This window comes from Helianthus annuus, chromosome 7 (genome assembly GCF_002127325.2).
Source record: "Helianthus annuus cultivar XRQ/B chromosome 7, HanXRQr2.0-SUNRISE, whole genome shotgun sequence".
NCBI lineage: Eukaryota > Viridiplantae > Streptophyta > Magnoliopsida > Asterales > Asteraceae > Helianthus > Helianthus annuus.
This window is the reverse complement of record NC_035439.2, coordinates 26,158,467-26,170,050: the sequence shown is the minus strand read 5'-3', so window position 1 is coordinate 26,170,050 and position 11,584 is coordinate 26,158,467. Positions and strand designations below refer to the sequence as shown.

Below are 11,584 nucleotides of genomic sequence, written 5' to 3'. Positions count from 1 at the left end.
TAGTGCTTACATAGGGTCGTAAGATAAGCGGTCTAAACAACCGCTTAGACTTTCGAACCCGACCCGTTTGGTCGATCATTAGGATCCGACCAAACACATTAGGTGACCATAGTTGTATAGGGAATAACCTTCTGAGGTTATACCTTATGGTCACTTCGTTTAAGTAGTTGTATGATAGGTAGTTTATATGCCTTAGGAAAATGACCAAAATGCGCTTTTTATGCGTAATTGATATTTAAGCATATGTAACCCAAAATTTTGTCACTTAACTGATTATGCAACATAATTAAACGTGTTTAGGCATATAATACTTGTCATAGGACTAGTTAGGCATTCTGAACATGTTTTACGTGAACGACGCGTTAAAGTAGCATAAGCTACCTAAATGGGTCGTAACCACTTAGGTTAGGTTTCGTTTTTAGTATGTAGGCTTTGTTAAACCATGTCACATGAGTTCCAACACTCATTTGGTTTATGAAACCTCATCCTATCTGATCTTCCGATTTAGGTCCGGTTATTAATGTAGTTCCCTATATTAGGTGCCGTTTGATTTCCGTGATCCCTCTAGCTTTGCTTGGTTGTTAGTCAAGACTCTTAAGCATCCTCAAGTGAGTACATAGTCCCCTCTTTTACTGTTTTCAAACTGTTTTGGGGTGGAATACATGTGCCTACTTGTTACTTTCCTGTTTTCCATGTTTTCATACTATATACTTGTTATGTTCATTAGTACACTATTAGTACATGATTTCATTATGTTTTGCTATGTATGTTCACTTAGCATGCTAGCACATTGTTTTACATTACATTTTGTTGCATATGCTCATCCAGCATATGGACACATTGTTTTACATTTTGAACCGTTTGTAACTGTTTGATTATGTGAACCGTTTGTAACCGTTTGATTATGTGAATCATTTGTAACCATTTGATTATGTGAACCGTTTGTAACCATTTGATTTTATGAACCGTTTGTAACCATTTGATTGTGTGAATCGTTTGTAACCGTTGATTATATGAACCGTTTGATATTGTTTGAACCGTTGGGTTAGGGAAGTGATTAGGTAACGGGGCAGGTGTAATGTGTTGAAAGCATGGTGTATACGCCGCTGGTACTTCCTATATATAAGTGCTTTTAATACATTATATATCGTTGCGTTATCTAGATCACTTGGGCAAGGTTATCTAAACAAAGTTATATTACAAGGTTTTTCTATCTTTATATATATATATATATATGTACTAGTCGTTTACCCGCGCGATGCGGCGGGAAACATATCACTTAGGTTGGTGAGTTTAGGGCTATGTACGGGGAGGTTCGGTTTTGAGCCATAACCAAAATCAAATTCGCGATGCAACGGAAAACACAACACTTTTTAGTAATTCTAATGGTGTGCATGTGAAGGTTCAATTCAGTTGGGTCATAACTAAAATCTACATTTTCGGTTAAGGTACTTCAAAACCGGTCATGGGGATTTAAAGAGTTTTAAAAGGATGTAAACAAACTGAACTGCGCCAAGCCAACAAAAGCACAACCATAAGCTCAAAACTAATCAAACCAATCCGCCTAACTTGTTTTTCCTAACAAGCTAAGAGTTTAAACTAAGTCACACTGCATTATTATTACTTTTGTAATCTAAAATGATGAGTTTTCATGTCGGTTTGGTTCAAAAATAGCTAACAGTTCAAACCGAAGTTGAAGTTGACTAATCGAACCAATTATAACTTTTATTCAATCAGAGAATGAAAAAACGTAAAGCTACTGTGAATTTGGTTCTAGCCTTATGCAGTCTGAACAAAAAGCATCAATCGTACTTTCTTCTTACCGACCATCTTTTGATGTTATAATACTCATTCTTTCATCTTCTCAACCATTCGAAAAAGTCCACTAACTCTATTCTATTCAACTCTATTAAAGTTTAGTCATATTTGACAAACTAACTAAATAAGTTTGTACAACCGTCATTGACTACTTCAGCAACTTTGTAGTGGTATATATAGCGCCCCAACCAAGACTGCCTCCAACCTACAAAACAAAGAAAACCAGCCATTAGTTTGACCTTTTCTAGTCATTCTTTATTTGGATCCATGTCAATGTGCATAAGAAAGAGTGATCAGATGCATGCACATGTAGAATATTCACGGCCAACAAAAAAAAATTGATGGTAATGTGTTTCAACAGGCTCGGTTCACAACATGCAGCTTTTAGTACGGGCCAGATTGTTCTTTTGTAAAAAAAAAAATAACTTTCATAAATCTCATGTAAAAAATAAACTTTTAATTTTTCTTGTCTTACGTAATTACCAAGTTAAAAGGTTATAGAATGTAAGTTTCAAGTTATTTCTTTATCCATTTATACGATCTGAATGACAATTTATAAAGCGGTTTCATCAACATATCATGTATGTACTTGCATTAATAATTTATTAATTATTATTAACTACCATGAAAAATCACATTACGAAAATATTATCTTTTGGAATAAGAAAATAACACGTCAACCATAAAAGATTAACTGGTCATTTACTTTGACTTTTTAGTCTATATAATTTCTGAGGCTCGAAATTAACATGAGTTATCAAAGGAGATTAACCTCCTTTTATTATTTTGAATACGTTTTACTGTAGCAATACAATTTCTTTTCTAAAAAATGTCAACTACATTGTCAGGTTTAATCACCTAAGAATGTCAACTACATATTCAGCACCGGCTCTTGCTCTCATTGTCAGGTTTAATCACCAAAGAATGTTGAAACCAGCAGCACATCTTGCAGAAAAACAGCTCGTCCTCTCGCCTATTTCATTCTCTTTTCCCGTTCTTCACAACTCAAGGAAGAATCAAAACTGCAATACAAAAACATGCAGTTAAGTATACTATGATTAAAAAAAACCCGACACACAGGCAAAAATGGGACCTCAAAACAAGCTCATCTGAAAATACGCACACGTTTTGTCCATCTAAAAAAATAAGAGTAAAGTACACGGATGGTCCCTGTGGCTATGTTGTCAAAAGCGCAAAAAGCACGCGCCTAGGCGCCCGGGCGCAGCGAAGCGCACCTATAGCGCCTGGTGGGAGCCTAGGCGCCAAAAAGCGTGCGCCTAGGCGCAAAAAACGGTGCGTTGAGAACCAAAGAAGAAAGAAACGAATCAGCGGCAGCAGCTGCATCATTTCAATCCATTTATTCTGTAAGTACAGGGACTGAAATGGTTACGAGATGGACTAAAATGGTCACGAAAGTGAAACCACAGAGACTGAAATCGCAATTTTTAAACTAATGGACTGAAATAGTAAAATTTTTGACAAACCACAGGGGCGAAAAAAGTAATTAACTCTAATCTAAATCTTTGAGTAAAGTGATTTGGCAGTTTCAATATGTTTTACCATTCGCTTGTAGCTCAAATAAAAGAAGCCGTTTGAGATAAAACACAACCCAAATTGTCCCGTGTAGAAGCAGTGCATATTTCTCATATCCGTTTGAGATAAACCACATATGAGAAAGAATGTAATTAAACACGCGCAAATGAATAATAGACATGTGTAAGTGTACCTCGCTTTCCATATGTGTTGCGGGGTGGAGTTCTTGATATGAGGATTGGACATGGAGATTTCTTCTGTTTCCGAACCCAGAAAGTAAAGAACCAAAGAAGAAAGAAACAGATCAGCGGCAGCAGCTGCAGCAGATGATGATGATGTGGCGGTATTTGATGACCTGTAACCACCACTAAGAAGCACCTGCAGATGAGCCTCTCTAAGATCCCTTCCTAAAAGGGAAAGCGCTTGACTGTTGGGAAAGGCTACCCAGTATTAATCATATAAATTGTCAAAAATGATATAAAAATATAAGAAAATTAATAAAAGAAAGATTATGTAAGTCAAGAAACCGGATGTGAAATTCGACTCCTTTTCGTACTTACTTTCTGAAAACAACCAACTTGATTTGTGCTATCAACAAGATGAGCAGCTTTCCCAAAGAACGCGTGGACCTCGGTAGCTATCACAACCGCCTCGATTTCACCCTGTTTGCAAGTCAAAGCGGAATAGACACCGTCACCAGGACCTTTAGTGACCGGGAGAGACTCACCGGTTAGAGCCAAACCAAACCGTGCACGCCCCTACACAAGATCATGTATCCAATTTATCATATGGGTCAACCCAAACTCATTTTGACCCGTTGCCCAACCCACCGATTTTGACAACTAAAAAAAAACAGAAAAATAGATACCTCATATAGCGGGTCAAATCAGATTAATCTGCCTATCCTTCTGTCCACTTTTCTAAAACAATTATAAACATTTAGTACAGAAAAGTTTAATGCACTTTGGGCTAATTTCAACCAGTTCGACGCGTTGTAGATATAAACAGATCAAAACTTTTACCTCTACTTCATCCCTTGACATAGGTGCGCGGGACAAACCCTCCTTCGATATGTTATGGTCTACAGGCCTCACCAGAGTGTTTGATCCACCGGGTGTTGGGACTTTAATATGTGAATCTGGGCGATAAACAACAAATAACTATTTGTAGTTTATATTTGAGAATGCATGTGCATATAACATGCTTAAAACGAGTCTGGTATAATTAGATTTCTGAACATCTGAAACCATCTGTAATGAATAGAATCGTAATTAAAGGATATGTTAACAGCAGACTAACCTCTGTATACAGGAATATCTAGTGACTCTTTGATCTGCAAGTTTCAAGTAAACATTATATTTAATAACTTTAATAATTTGTGAAATAATAAAAGACATCTTTTTGGGAGATTTTCAGTGGCTGATAAAAAGGTAAATAAAATTATTCAAGGTCGACAAAGAGAATAAGAAAAATTAGCTGCTTAACTTAAATGGCTTAGACACATCTTGTGCAGTATAATTTTGCAGAGATCTTTTGTTTAATGAGTGTTCATTATTCTCAAAAATTTTAAAACATCTATAATAAAGAAATTAAATAGCAATTATGTAAACGGATGTAGTATAAATTTAATAAGTCTAAACCTTACCTCTAAATTTCTAAACTCAGGTTCAATATCAGCCTCATCAGCTTCTTCTTTATCTTCACCTTCTTCAGCAATCCGCGATAAAATACGAGCAAAATCATCTTCGCCTGAGATTCATTTAAAATTTCAAAATGCAAAAAGAAATGACAATTTATTGACATATATCCTTTGATATTGCCCAATCTGGTGGATAATGAAACTTACAACCAAACTCACAATCACCAGTTTTCATGTAGTATTGACTTTCAGATCGACCAGGTCAATCTGACTACTACTCATCAGGCCAGGATATGGTGTCAACTGTCAAGGGACGATATTGTGTTGTAAAAGGCAGGCCCAAAGTATTCACTCTATATTAATACAATGTATTTACCAGTAGAAGAAGGGTTCTTTGCTTTGAGAATGCAATCATTTTCCATAATAGAAGTGAAGATTATGCCCGTAACGATGTCTCGGATCAATCTGTATTATAAAATGATTTGAAATAATTATGTAATAATCATATCACTCAAATTGTAAAAGATAAAAGTAATGACTTTAGGAGAACTTACTGCCTCAAGCCAATGTTGCAAGGCAAGCTTTTGTGCTTTACCATTCTTTGATAAGCCTTTTCCAACCTAAAAAAATCAAGAAATTATTCAATTTTTGATTGAGTAAAATGCCAAAATCATCCCTGAGGTTTAGTGATTTTTGTTTGTTCCATCGAAAATGACTTTTCTGTGCATTTGAGTCCCTCGGGTTTGCATTTTATTGTCGTTTTCATCCTTGGGTTTAGCAATTTATTGCGACTCTCGACCCTCGAAATTTGGCCCTCAGGGGTGAAAATGCCACCTCAGGGACGAAAGTCGCAAAAGTGGTCAAACCCCAGGGACGAAAATGACATTTTACTCTTTTTGATATAAAGTTTGTATATTTACCTTGGCAGCCCTTGTTCTTGCTCTGGACCAACGCGAAACGACTAATAGACAAAATTTAAATAAATAAAAATCAAATAGCTATAACTATAATAGATAATAAACTCGGCTAACACTTGCACTATCTGCAGACTCGTCAAGTTACCGATGCTCGGTGAAAGAGAACCCAAAAGATTTTGGCTTGGACTTCCCCTACAATACAATTAAAAACAAATCAAGATAAAAATAAAAATATGAACTTTAAAAAAAAATAAATATATATATATATATATATATATATATATATATATATATATATATATATATATATATATATATATATATATATATATATATATATATATATATATATATTATTTTTGTTTGTTCTTACAAGCCAACGACAAATTTATCTGGAGAAAAAGTGATCATAGTCCAACTACATGGATCAACAGCATCTGCATCCCAATTCAAGACACTATGTGGACATCTAGACCATTCCTTATGTTCATCAAAGCTTGTACTGCAAGTTCAAAAACCATTAAACACTTTTATAACCTTTAAATGTTATGAACTGATCTCAACAAGAAGAAACAAAACTGATCTGTACCTCCTCTCTTGGCTGAGGCGACTGCCTTCTTTTTGCTCGCATCAGACACCACACCATCTGAAACAAAACAAACATGGACACCTTGACTACCTTCACTCACAAGATTTACTATCAGTAACATTTTAAAACCAAGATTTACTATTAGTAACAAATCTAAATTAGCATACTTAATTAAAGAATTTATACCAGACAGTTGTCTATAAGCATGTTGAGTTCAAAATATCATAAATTATCCATAAATTAAACAAAAATAAAAACTTAATTGTAAAACAATTCAACCCTGTACTCATCTCATTCTCTGTCATTGGTAAACACATGAAAGAAATGACATTATTAGTTCCATCATATAATCAGTCATTCCTTAAATTTCACAAATAAAAAACCAAACCAATTAAAAAAAGTCATTATTGTAAAACATCCAAAAACTATAGAACCATAACACGAATAAACAAAATTAATGAAAAGGATAGTAGAAAGATGATCTCAAATAAACGAAAGGGACTCAAGTATTCTTGAAGTTATTGAAAAACAAACAAAACTATACAAACCAAAACATACCGAGAACAGATCTAAATCTATTTCACAGATCTGCTAGAAAAAAGTAACGGATCTGAATCTATTTCACAGATCCAGTAGAAACAACATACCGAGAAGTTGAACCCAGTAGATCTGATGTCGGAATCGCCAGAGATAGAAACCCTAAAATTTCGCAGATCTAAGTCAAATAACACACAAAAAATTTCACAGATCTAAGTCAAATAACACACAAAAAACACGCAAATTATAACAAATTTATACAATCAAACACAAAAATTACATTCTAGATTCAATAAATCAGCAAAGAACCATGTGCATCGAAGAATTTATGAAGAATGAAAAAGGGAAATACTCACCGAAGAACTCATCATCATCAATGGACTACTCTCTGGCATCAGTAAAGGCTAACAGAGGTTATGTTAAGGAGAACCAGCCATGATTTTGCCCTAAAACAACAAACCCTAGAAACTGTTTATAAACTTATTTGCTAAAACAAAGATAAATTAGAACGCACCCTCATAAATCACCAAAGCAAAATCATATGTGGAAAGAAGAATCGTAACTTACCAAGATCATCGGCTCTTTAAGAGAAGAAGATGGTTTCGACGGTCGTTGGTGGTGTCATTGGTGGAGAAGATGGATGCGAGGGTTTGTGTTAGGGTTTCTCAAGAAAGGATAGGAACAAAATCGGTGGAGAAGATGGTTGGGAGGGTTTGTGTTTTAGGGTTTCTCTTGGAAGAAGAAATAATAGGAACAGAAAAAGTGTCTTGGGATAGGAGATGAATAAATGGATTCAAAAATTGAATCCAGCTCTGGCCGCCCAAAATTGTTTTGCCGCCCAGTTATACAGCATGTTTTGAAAAGAAGTTTTCAACACTTTCATGCTTTGAAAGTTGTATAATGGGCTTCAAATGGTTGTAAAGTGGCAAATGACCGTTTCCATCCTTCCTATATGCTTATTAAAGTAGCATAGATATATATATATATATATATATATATACTCCATTCGAGTTTTATTTCAAAAACAATTTACAACTTGGGCTTATATAAACAAATGATTTGGAGTTAAGAATCATGGCTACGAGATTTTATCAATTATAACCAACTTGATTTGAGTTGGTTAATTATGTCGCAATACTATACTTTTCAAGACGACGTTTTTAAATAAGTATTGCAACATGTAAAACGAGCCATAAATCAGACACTCATATAAAACCAATGTACTCGCCGGCATTTTTATGCTGATGTATTTTCACATGTGTTTCAGGTACCATAGTTGATGATGTTTGATGATGATATTTATGTACGCTCACATAGGAATGGACGAGGCCTTAGTGACTTAATAACATGAAAGTCTATTTGGTCATGTTTTGTTTCTAATTCCAATGTAATGTAATACATTTAATTCAATAAAACGAAATTGTTTAATCCATGGTTATGAAACAATGATTCTGTTACAAAACTCCCCGACGTTTCCACCACGTTTTGTTGTTTTACGTGGGCAGGGTGTGACTGAAAAGTTGGTATCAGAGCCAATGGTTATAGGGAATTAGGTTATTAGTAATGCTTTGACCTAGACTATAACCTTCCTAGAACCCTAACGCGAGTTTACTTGCGTTTAGTCATAAAACAATATCGTTGCCTATCTTTAGGCAGCAACCACAATAAGAACACAAAATTTAAATCTGCTTTGAAAACTAATCGTTTGTTCTAGGATGATTTATTATAAGGTTTCGAACCTTCAAAGTTTTCAAATTCTTGTCAAAGTTTGGGGCTACATAATGTGAACACGTGCAAACTGGAAGGGTGGGTGCCTGTACCCTGAGCCTTCTGTCTAAGGCTAGAGTGTTCGTACAAATCCGCAGTATCGGACCAGCCACTCTTACCTGGGAACTCTTGGGGTGAGTGTCCACTTATAGGCGAGCATGTCTTCGCGATACATTATGAGGACCTATTTACTTTGATTCAGCCTTTATGTGTCGTTTGTTTGCTTCGTGATCAAACAAATGACCATCACCCATGATTTTGGTCGGTAATTGCAACATCCTATTCTTACCCAATGCCATTTCATTTGTTTTCTCTCTTGTTTTCTTAGAATGCCTCCGCGATGCGAAAATCAGGTACCTATTGAAGAGCTGGCAGCTGTCATTACGCAGCAAATGACTGCTGCAATCCCAAACATCGTTGCTCAATGTAACCAAGCTCTTAACAACAATAATGCTCCGTGCAACTTCAAGACGTTTAACTCAGCTAAGCCATCAAAGTTTTCTGGGTCTCAAGGAGCGACTGCACTTCTGCAATGGTTCGAGAGTCTGGAGAGCACCTTCAGGCATGTTCAATGTCCAAACGAGCGAAAGGTAGATTTCGCATCTAGTGTCTTTGAGAAACAAGCTTTGACATGGTGGAATGGTGTGATGAGAGATAGGGGTGCCAATGTGGCACTGGCTCAAATGTGGGAAGAGCTTCGAGCTCTGATGATGAAGGAATTCTGTCCTCGTCACGAGATCAGGGCCTTGGAAAGGGAATTCGACGATCTTAAGCAAGATAGCGGTGAGTGTTGGTGCATACATCTGTCGACTCCGTCTTGTATCGAGTCTTGTACTAGATATGTTAGATCAGGGCACGTTGTTCGAGAAAATACAAGATTTTAGTGTATATTTATCTGATTCCGCTTGAAAGGGGTGTTTTCGCTTGAAACAACAAGTGACAGTTTCAAGCGAAATCTCAATTTATCTGATTCTGCTTGAAATGTCATTGTCATTTCAAGAGAAACCCCTTGCACTATATATAGGATAGTTTCAAGCGAGATCAGGGCACTCTACCAGTTGTGAATTTGGATACCGAGGTGCTGCCGGTTTATCCCGTGATTGTAATTACTATTATATCAATCAGAAAGAGGTTTAAAGTGATTTGCAAGCTGTTTCGACGTCTGTTTCTTAGTTTCCGCCTCTGAAACAGATTAAAACTCCTCTGAACAACTCGTTTGGGTCTGTAAACGATCCTACAAGTGGTATCAGAGCTCAGGAGGAGGAGTTCTTTCCGATTCAGCTTGAAATTTCTGTGTTCTACATCTTCTTTTCAAAATTGACAAGTTTTTACAGTTAAAATCGGCTCATTTTCACATATATTGTGTAAAACTATGTTTTAACAAACCCTTAAAAGTTTCAGATTAAAACTCGGCTTAAAAATGGTAAAAATGGACCTTAGTTGTGATTCCGCTTGACCGAGAATCTTCTGATTCCGCTCCAAGTTCGTTATTCCACTTGAGATTTTCAAGCGAAACCATAGATTTCGCTTGAGTTTGGCTGATTCCGCTTCAAAATTGTGTTGATGCCGCTCCAAACTGATAGTTGGGTATTCCACATGAAACAGTTAGTTGAAGATTCCGCTTGAAAACGTTATTTCAGGGTATTTCGCTTGAAACTGATAATTGGTGATTTCGCTTGAGTATATATTTCGCTTGAATTGGCCTATTCCGCTTGAAAAAGTATTGTTTTTGAAAAACGTGTTACCGAATCATGGAAGAAGAGTTCTATAACGCGTTTGCTACATCTTCAAGTACTCCGGCTGTCATTGCTCAAAACATGAACTTGGAAAATGAAACCGGAACTTTACAAAAACCCCCGAAGCTTATGGGAATTGAGGAGTATCATGGATGGAAAAATCGTTTTGAGAACTGGGTTCAGGCAAACCATCTGAGAGGTTGGGAGTATTGAAACCAAGTATGTTAGACCACAGTCTGCATTGTATGTTGACAAAATCATCTCGGAATTTTCAGATAAAGAGAGAGATAGCTATAAAGGAGAGAAAATGATGATATGTCTTTTACAACAAGCAGTCAAAGAAGACATTTTCATTTTACTTCAGCATGATGGCAGTGCATATTCGATTTGGGAGGCACTTGAGAAGAAGTTTGAAGGAAGCACAGAAATGCTTAAGAGTAAAGCATCATTGCTGAAAAAGGAGTTTGAGTTGTTTACCAGTATGCCAGGGGAGACTACAAAAACTCTCATTGAGAGATACTATCATCTTGTGCGTACCATGTCTCAGCTGAAAATCACTAAAACTCCAGTAGAATGGGTTGAAAAGCTCGCTGATGCTTTACCGCAGAAAGAGTGGGGTACTTATCTCATGATCTTAAAGAATTCTGGAGAGTTTAGCAGATTGTCAATCGGACAGTTTATTGAAAAGCTTGAGGCATAGGATCTTGAATAGCAGAAGCTTGCAAGAATGAATAGCTCAAGTCATCAACAAGATATCAAACTGTAGTACAAAGGAAATGTTCAAACTGTTGAAGGTAGTCCAAAGATCCAAACCGCATTTAGTGCAGGAAACTCATCTGGATCAGTTAGTCAAAGTTCAGTCAATACTAGTGGGTTTTCAAATGTTAATCCTCCAAGTGTTCAAAGTGCAACTGTTGGTAGTGGGCATATGATTCAATGCAATGTGGCGTTACATCTTCAAAATGGACAAAATTTTTCGGAAGAAGTTGTGAAAAATCATATGGCTTTGCTGGTTACTGTGTTGGAATCTTACGAAGGATTGATTGCT

General features: G+C 36.2%; 2 long non-coding RNA genes across 2 annotated transcripts; both read right to left on the bottom strand.

The window, feature by feature from the left end:
• Positions 1-4,377: 4,377 nt before the first annotated feature.
• LOC110867498 lies at positions 4,378-5,067 on the bottom strand. Its single transcript, XR_002551644.1, has 3 exons — positions 4,997-5,067; positions 4,651-4,684; positions 4,378-4,489 (listed from the first exon to the last, which is right to left on the bottom strand). It is a non-coding gene; the product is annotated as an uncharacterized LOC110867498 (long non-coding RNA).
• A 95-nt stretch (positions 5,068-5,162) lies between these two features.
• On the bottom strand, positions 5,163-6,373 carry LOC110867497. The gene is made up of 5 exons (XR_004862052.1): positions 6,281-6,373; positions 5,911-6,032; positions 5,545-5,610; positions 5,367-5,455; positions 5,163-5,293 (listed from the first exon to the last, which is right to left on the bottom strand). It is a non-coding gene; the product is annotated as an uncharacterized LOC110867497 (long non-coding RNA).
• Between the last annotated feature and the right edge of the window lie 5,211 nt (positions 6,374-11,584).